The following is a 9,874-nucleotide window of genomic DNA, read 5'->3' on the forward strand; positions in this document are numbered from 1 at the left end:
GAAAAAAAGTTGAATTTCCCCATGGGGATGAATAAAGTATCTATCTATCTATCTATCTATCAGCACAAACGCACAGCTCAACAATACTAACAGTTATTGCTATTTTAGTCAGCCATGCTCCGCATCCTCCGAGTCTACTTTCCAACCAATCAAAGAACTGATGTTCGAACCCTGCATTCTGTTTGACCTCCGTTCGCAGATTCTTTAATTTATTCATTGCTCTGGTGAAAGACCCTTCTGGGCTAGTATTGTTCGGTATGAAAGTGCAGCATTGTTCTCCAAACATTACACACACACCCCCTTTTTCTGCCAAAAGCCAATCCAGTACCTGTCTGTTTTGCCACGCCACCCTGCTAGTTCAATCTAGCTGTTGCCCTAATGCCTCCAGTGCATCTTCGGTGTAGTTGATGAATCTCTGTTGATTGTAGTATATATAGTTTATCCATTCAACATTTTTGCTTACCCCTATCACAGGTATGATAGCTTCCCAGTGAGCATCTCATGCGGTGTCAGGCATGTCATTCGATTAGTTTGCATGTGGTAACTCATCAATGCTAACGGTAAAGCATCAGCCCAATTAAGTTTAGTGTCTGCACAAATTTTGTTTAGTTTGGTTTTCAGGGTTCCATTAATTCTCTCTACCATGCCCTGCGACTGAGGGTGGTATACACATCCAAATCTTTGCTTTATCCTCAGCGCCTGTAGTACCAGTTTGACCACTTTCTGGATAAAAGCCGAACCATTGTATGAGCTAACTTCTGTATGTATTCCAAACCTAGGGATCACTTCATTTGTCAGAAATTTTACCACTGTCTTTGTCCCTTGATCTCTTGAAGGTACTACCTCCACCCATCTGCTAAATCGATCAATTACTACCAGCACGTATTTTTTCCCTCTCACTGTCTTTATAATGTCTACGTAATCGATCACTAGATGTTTAAATGGTCCTTCAGGTACAGGAATGTGACCTGTTGGGGTTGTAATTCCCTTCCGAACATTACTCTGTGCGCATACCTCGCACTGTGACAAGACAAAGTCCACTGAAGCCTGTAAATAAGGTGACCAAAAACCATCCTTCTTTATTTTCTTTATCACTTCCCCCCTTGCACAATGGTCCATCCCATGCGCTTCGGAAATCAGAAACGTCAGTAGAGGAGTGGGCGCTACCAACAAACCGTCTTCCGTGCTCCACAAGCCTTCCTGGTTCTGCTTGGCCCCCCTTTTTCTCCACATTGTCTGTTCTGCCAAAGTTGCCTTACATTGTATTTCAATTAGGTCCTCTACCTCAGGTTCTGGAGTTAGGCTTACCTGGGGGGCAACGACAGCTGATGTACACCCAGACGCTTTTCTGGCTGCCTCGTCCGCAGCTTGATTTCCCTTTGTTATTACATCATTTCCCTTTTTATGTGCCTGGTATTTTACTATAGCCAATGCTTTAGGTTTCATTATGGCTTTTATTAAGTCTAGAATTTGGTGACAATGTTGTATGGGATCTCCATTACCTTTTTAAAACATCTTTGCTTCCACACTGCCCCGAACAAATGGCATACTCCATGAGAATATGCCGAATCAGTTTAGATGTCTACTTTCTCACCTTCCATCATTTTACACGCAGTTGTCAGAGATTTGACTTCCGCTAGTTGGGCGGAACACGTTTGGGGACAGGACTCCATCCTAATAATCCCTATAACAAGAGCCATCTACGAACAGAACCTTTTTATCTGCATCCTCTAGTGGTTCTGACCGTAAATCTGCTCTCAGTTTGGCAAATGTCATCATCTTCCCTACACAATCATGGGGTTCTCCTTCATAGCCCAAAGGGACAAAATCAGCTATATTACTGGTAGTGCATCTCTGTATAGTTATGTATGGAAATGTCAATAGCATCTGAGACGCTGCTATCCTGGCTGGCGTCAGCACAAATTTCCCTCTTTCCAGCAATTCTGCTACTTTCTGGTGTGTGTACAGAGTCACAGGATAGCTCAGGGTTAGAGATGATGCCTTTCCATATGCATAGTACAGGGCCGCCAATCCCTGATAACAGGGTGGATACCCCTGAGCCACCTCATCTAGTCTCGTACTGTAGTATGCTATCGGCTGCTTTTCTTTTCCTGTGCCTGTCTCTTGTGTTAGAACCGCTGTGACATAACCCTCCTGTTGGTTGGATACATACAAATGAAAAACCTTCTCGTAGTCAGGCAAAGCTAATGCTGGTGCTGACAGCAATTCCTGCTTAATAGTATTGAAAGCTATCTCCGCCTCTCCATTCCACTGTAAGCCGTTCTTCAAATTTGTATGTCCTGCTTCTTTCATTATCTTTCTCAAAGGTGCCACAATCTCAGCATATTCTCCTATCCAATCTGAGCTGTACCCTGCCATTCCCAAAAACGTCATCATCTGCCCTACAGTCTGGGGTTTTGGGGCCTTAGTTATTGCCTCAATCTGATCTGGTGCTATCGCCTTCACTCCCTTGGATATTTCCCTGCCTAAGTATTCCACTTGCTGCGTGTAAAATTGCAGTTTCTTTTTGGATACTTTATGTCCTCCGCGCGCTAATTTCTCTAACAGTTATAGTGTCCTGCTTACACTGTTCCTCGCTGTGGGAGCAAATCAACAGGTCATCCACATACTGTAACAATGTACTTTCCAATGGTATGCCCTCTAGGTCTGCCTTCAATACCTGATTAAAAATGTGTGGTGAATGTTTAAATCCTTGCGGCATTCTGATATAGGTATACTGAGCACCCCTGTAAGTAAATGCAAACAAATACTGACACTGATCGGCTAGAGGAATGCTGAAGAAAGCTGAACACAAATCAATCACTGAAAAGTAACTTGCTTCTGGTGGATCATTAGTCAAAAGCGTGTGTGGGTTGGGGACTACCGCTGGCCAGTCCTCTACCACATCATTTATCGCTCGCAAATCATGCACCAATCTCCACTTAGATTTATCTGCTTTTAAGACCAGCAACAACGGGGTATTGCATGGACTGTTTGCTCTTTTAAGCACTCCTATTTCAAGCAACCCCTGCACTGTCGACGCTATTCCTTCTTCTGCTTCTGGTCTTAGAGGGTATTGTGGTCTCCTGGGTGGAATTGCTCCTTTTTTCAGCCTTATTTCCACCGGACTAGCTGTTTTTATTTTCCCTACGTCCGTGTCATGCTGTGACCACAGAATAGACGGCAACTCATCTAACCTTTTATCTTTCTGCTGGCCTCTTTCCTTTCCCAGCAAGGGCATGTGTGGTTGGGGAGTTATTTCGACCTCTCTCACTGTCCCTACCATATCTACACTTACCATTATTTTAATACAATTGTTGTCTTCTGATCTCCACACCTCTGGTGTGATTTTCATCCACACTGTTACGGTTTCAGCACTCTTAACTAAAGGTCCTAAGTCTTTAGACTGATATCCCTTATTTACCAATAACGTTACGTGGGGCGCAGCCTCCGGTATCCTGTACCATTTTTCTAAAAAGGTGTTCCACTTAACTTGTAAAGCTGCCCCTTGCTTTCCAATTATCACAGCCCCCCCCCCCCCCCCTTCCAGGTGCTGTTGGGTACATACCTCCAGGTGCCATCTCTCCTCTAACTCCCTGTTCTGAGTCTCGTCAAAAATCACTGTACAACGTAGCTCAGATTTGGGCATTACAGCCCTGGGTAATATAGCCTGCACGCCCTTTTTCCATTTTTCCCAGGTTTCCTGAATCTGATCTGCGATGTCTCCTATCCAAAAGACATTAGCCTTCTTGTCTTCTTGCACTATCAATTGAGCCCCTGCTCTTTTCACACTCAGCCCATTTCTGGTGCATTCTAATTTTAATTCCGGTTTCAATAAGGCATCTCTGCCTAACAAATTAATCGGAGTTCCTTGAAATACTATCACCGGCAAAACAATTTCTTTATTTCCCATTCTCAACCGCACTGGAGCCGTGCACTGTGTCAACTGTGTTTTCCCCGAGTACCCTACCGTCTTAATAAACTTTCCTGACATGGGAAGGTGAAGGGCATACTGTGGCTGTACGCAAGTGTACGTGGCTCCAGTATCTATCATCATTGGTGTCAGTTGCCCTTCTAACAAAACCTGAACAATGGTTCCTCATCTGCCTCCCTTGTTATCATTGGGTAATGTCCCTTCCCACTCAAGTTCTCGGGGCACCCTAATACCTCGCATAGGGGTCCACAGGTCCGCTTGGGCCTGTGGGGGCTGGTCCTTGGCTAAACTTTAGTTCCCTTCTTATCGGTTCCTGCTGGTGTGTGACAGGCCATAGTATAAACGGACAATCTCTTCTCATGTGCCTGGCTGATTACATTCCCAGCACAATCTCTCTACCTCTCTTTCCCACTGTTTCCTCACTGGTCCCCTTTGCCCATAGCTCCTCTGTCCCCCTCCTTGGGACTTCCAGTCCTGTCTGGGCTGTTTGTATTTAGTCTGTTCCTGATAGGGCATTTGTGGGAAAGTTCCTTCAAAGACATTTATTGGCATGGGGTTTTCCAGCCCTTGTCTTACAGTATGATCGGTCCCTCCATATAACAATGTGTTGTCCAGTTCGATGGCTGTACTCGAACTGGTGGTTGCTGGCAGCATCTTTTTGTTTTTCTCTTTTTCCTTCTTTTTGAGTTCTTCGAGCTGCATTTGTATTAACTTTCTTTGCACCTCTTCCTGCTGCTCAGCCAAGCTTCGTTTGTCTTTCCGGTATTTCTCAACCGCATGGACTACGTGGTCTCTAAATTCTTGTAGGGTCTTTGACGTCAGCCCAACAACTTCCTGCAATTTGGATTTTACTTGTGGAGGCATTGCATCCAAAATGCTATGTCGGAACAGTAAGGTCATAAATAAGCTATTCTCCACCTCTTGCTCAGTCTCCAGTCACCACCTTTTCAACTGGTTTTCTACGTAGGCTGCTGGGTTTTCAGTGTCTCCCTGTGGAGACTTAAAAGTGTCCCCTTTTAAGGCTTTGTGGTCCACTTTAGGTGGATAAAGCTTTCTGAGGGCCTGCCATACCCTCTGCCTCACTCTGTCAAACCCGTCTCCATCAGTTCTCGGGACGTTCAAGTTTACTATGCCAACCATTTCCATTAGTTCGTTAAATTTGGAGGTTCCCATCAACCTTATCAACAGTGCCTTCAAATCTCCCATAGCCAGTAATCGTCCCGCTGTTTCTTCTTCAAAGGCTCTAATCCATTTCCCTGCTCCTTCATGTAAATTGGGCAGAGTGTTTTTCAGCCCTTCTAGGTCCTGGGATCCCCAGGGGATATACTGCACTTGTCCTGATCCTTTAACTAACAACGGCATCATTCTTCCTCCTTCTTCCCACCTGCCCCGGCTCTCCTCCTCACCTGACTCCCCAACTGCCTCAGGGTATGTCTTTACTGCCTCCCACACAAATGTCTCCGGGGTCTTGCTCTTCCTGTGGAGTCCTCCCTTTCTGTCTTGATTCAATACTTGGTTGGCTCCTAGAGTATTTTTCTCATCTCTCCTGGCAATCCCCTTTCAGTATCTTATTTAGCTCTCTCTCTACTTCCGCAAGTCGCTCCCCTACTGCCTCCTTCTTCTCTTCTTGGTTTCTGCCTCCTACCTTTTCCCCACATATTCTCGTATCCTCTCTCTTTCCACTTAACTCTTGCTCCGCCGATGAGTCACTTTCTTTTCTAGTCTGTTTATTTCTATGGTATAACTGATACTCCTCATACTCCTTTTCCTCTCTCAATTATTTCATCTGTTCAATCCCTTCTTCCATTTCTCTCTCTGTACCTGTTCTATCTTTATCCTTTCTGCCAGTAACTCCTGCCATATCGCCGCTTTTTCCTTCCCGTATTGTTTTTTCTCCTCTTCATTATCCCAAACCTGTACTTCTCCCTGCATGTTTACTGTTCCCGTCAGCAGGGGGCACTGCTTAGGAGTTCCTTCCTCATTATAGGGAGGGGGGTTTTCTGTTTCTTTCGCATCCGGGTACGGAGCCGAAGCCAGCTTCTCACCGTACCCTTCCCTCTCTCTAACAGGCTGTTTCTCCAGCACCTTAGTGTTTTCCTCGCTTGTAATCAATCCTCAGCCTTTCCCCCTCCGTTCTGAAGAGTTTTAGCACTTCCACTTCTCGTTCTCTTTTTTGCCCTCTTTTCTTAGATTTATCTTTTGGTTTGTAATTTTTAATTAGTCCCTCCATTTCTTCGCACAAACTTACATCAAACGTTCCTTCTCTTGGCCACTTTGTGACCAGGTTTTTGGTTCTTTTTTCCCATTTTCCTGAAGATTTTGTGATCTCATTTTTAATTAACGGGAATTTTTTGCTCAGAATCTCTACTGCTGTTCCTTTACCTGTCATGTTATTCGCCCTTTTTAAGGTATTTCAGAGATTCACAGTTTGTTTACTGGATAATATTATTTACTCTAGTCTAACACCACGTGGACTTTTTCTTCCTACTCTAACACCACGTGGACTTTGTCTTCCTAGTCTAACACCACATGGTCTTTTTCTTAACTAAACTTACTGTAATTCTATGCCTAGTCTATTTTCCTTTCCCTGCCCTTTCAGCCCTTCGTTTCATATGAAGCGGTACCCACAGGAATTTACCAACACCTCGCCTGTGCAGACCCTTATCTCTTAAGGCGGTATCCACGAGGATTTTCTACTCTAATTCTATTCTATTTTCCTTTCCCTGCCCGTTCAGCCCTTCGTTTCATAGGAAGCGGTACCCACAGGGATTTACCAACACCACGTGGAATTTTTCTTAACTTAACTTATTAACTTATTTGTACTGCAGCGTTCTTGATCAATCCTCTGAGCCGCCTCTGTTAACCCCCAATTCTGCCAGATTCTTTGGACCGGAGAGACCATTCGGCAGTGGTTCCACACTTCTGAGACTCCAAGACCTCCCCAAAGCCAACAGAATTCTTAGTCCAAATTGTCGCGAAAAGCACTTACCTTTTGTTTGGGTGCATCCTTAATTCTGTTAGCCTTGTGGGGGTCCCTAGAGGACTGGGAAGCGTCCCCAATCTGCCGTTTCCTTTCCGCGGGTCTCTATCCGGTCCTGCCGCGGTCGCCAATTTTGTCGCGGTTTCTCGTGCCCCACCAATGACCAAGAGATGCAGAAGATTCTTCAAGAAGGGTTAAACTTTAATTTGCAAATCAAAGCTGAGACAGTCATTGAGCTAATCGCTGATTGCCCCCTGTTCCTCGGACACAGCATATTTTATAGCAATCTCCTGGTCCAGTTGCATTAGCATATGTAATCGATCTATAGTTGCGTATTACACGTACCTCACGTACATCATGTCCCTATAGTTTCTACCCATTGACTTAATCATGTTCTAATCTACATCTTTTAGCTACCTCTCATTAACACACCATTGTCTTCTACATTTTTAGGATACATGCATAGCAAATAATAGTCCTAGGATTATGTGACTTAATTATGTTCTAATCTACATCTCTTTAGTTCTTCGGCTACCTCTCATTAACATACTATTGTCTTCTACATTCTTAGGATTTCAGTCTGCTACTAAATTGGGTACATGCATAGCAAATAGCAATCTCAGAACTGACCAATGTTCTAATCTACATTTCTTTAGTTCTTTAGCTACCTCTCATTAACATACTATTGTCTTCTACATTCTTAAGTTTTCATTCTTCTACCCATGCATATCAAATAGCAGTTTCAATCAAATAGCAAGTTTCAAAATTGACTTCATAGCTTTGGTAAATTTATACTTCTATGCTCCAATAACAGCAAGGGAGATGAGGCTAAGTACAGAGCTATGGTGGAAATCTTTGTCACATGGTGTGAACAGAATCATCTGCAGCTTAATGTGAAAAAGACCAAGGAGCTGGTGGTGGACCTGAGGAGGGCTAAGGCACTGGTGACCCCTGTTTCCATCCAAGGGTTCAGTGTGGACATGGTGGAGGATTACAAATACCTGGGGATACAAATTGACAATAAACTGGACTGCTCAAAGAACACTCAGGCTGTTTACAAGAAGGGTCGGAGCCGTCTCTATTTCCTGAGGAGACTGAGGTCCTTTGACATCTGCCAGACGATGGTGAGGATGTTCTACGAGTCTGCGGTGGCCAGTGCTATCATGTTTGCTGTTGTGTGCTGGGGCAGCAGGCTGAGGATAGCAGACACCAACAGAAACAACAAACTCATTTGCAAGGCCAGTGATGTTCTGGGGGTGGAACTGGACTCTCTGGCGGTGGTGTCTGAAAAGAGGATGCTGTCCAAGTTGCATGCCATCTTGGACAATGACTCCCATCCGCTCCCTAATGTACTGGATCGGCACAGGAGTACATTCAGCCAGAGACTCATTCCACCGAGATGTAACACTGAGCGTCACAGGAAGTCATTCCTACCTATGGCCATCAAACTTTACAACTCCTTCCTTGGAGTGTCAGACACCCTGAGCCAATAGGCTGGTCCTGGACTTATTTGCACTTGCAAAGATTAACTTATTATTATTTAATTATTAATGGTTTTATATTGCTATATTTCTACACTATTCTTGGTTGGTGCGGCTGTAACGAAACTCAGTTTCCTTCAGGATCAATAAAGTACGTCTGTCTGTCTGTTCTACAGGTTTCACAGTGTTAAAATGAGAGAACAGTTGCTGTAGATTTTATCCGTCATCTTTACAAATCTACTTACGAATTATCACCGAAAGTGACTTGTCATGAGGGGTATCATCTTCAAATGAATGACCACATCACACCCAGGCAAGGGTTAACACATAAGTGGTCTCCACAGGATACCCCAAATCAGATCCACTCCTATGGGTTAAATGAGGTGACAACCACACATTCGATGTACGGTGAATGGATAATTAACCCACCCTTGCGGGCATAGGAAAGTTCTAAACAGTGACCTTTGGCCACTACTTCCCTGGTTTCAATCCTTCCATTTTTCATCCGTCTCCGTCTGACTCTGAGTGACTGTGTCCTCAGTTAAAACTACACAAGATGCGAGCAATGTAAACAAGCTGCAAGTCAGACTGATTCACCTTCTTAATCTCTCTTAAAATGACAGTCCACAGTAAACGAAACCTAGGGATTCATAACAATGGCCACTCCCCACTATGAACTGACTTGTGTTCTAGTAGTTGGGATGACTGAGTGAATCCTTTTCCACAGATTGAGCAGGTGAACGGCTTCTCGTGAGTGTGAACTTGCTGATGTCTCTGTAGGTTGGATGACTGAGTGAATCCCTTCCCACAGTCTGAGCAGGTGAACAGCCTCTCCCCAGTGTGAACTCGCTGATGTACCAGTAAGGTGAATGACTTAGTGAATCGTTTCCCACATTCTGAGCAGGAGAAAGGCCACTCCCCAGTGTGAACTTGCTGGTGTGCCAGTAGTTGGGATGACCGAGTGAATCCCTTCCCACACTCTGAGCAGGTGAATGGCCTCTCTCCAGTGTGAACTCGCTGATGACTCTGTAGGTTGGAAGATTGAGTGAATCTCTTACCACAGTCTGAGCAGGTGAACGGCCTCTCCCCGGTGTGAACTCGCTGATGTCTCTGTAGGTGGGATGACTGAGTGAATCTCTTCCCACAGACTGAGCAGCTGAATGGCTTCTCCCCAGTGTGAACTCGCTGATGACTCTGCAGGTAGTATGACTGAATGAATCTCTTCCCACAGACTGAGCAGCTGAATGGCTTCTCCCCAGTGTGAACTCGCTGATGTACCAGTAAGGTGGATGAGCAAGTGAATCCTTTCCCACATTCTGAGCAGGTGAAAGGCCACTCCCCAGTGTGAACTTGCTGGTGTGCCAGTAGTTGGGATGACCAAGTGAATCCCTTCCCACATTCTGAGCAGGTGAATGGCCTCTCTCCAGTGTGAACTCGCTGATGACTCTGTAGGTTGGATGACTGAGTGAATCCCTTCCC

The sequence above is a fragment of the Hemitrygon akajei genome, unplaced genomic scaffold (assembly GCF_048418815.1).
Source record: "Hemitrygon akajei unplaced genomic scaffold, sHemAka1.3 Scf000069, whole genome shotgun sequence".
Classification (NCBI taxonomy): domain Eukaryota; kingdom Metazoa; phylum Chordata; class Chondrichthyes; order Myliobatiformes; family Dasyatidae; genus Hemitrygon; species Hemitrygon akajei.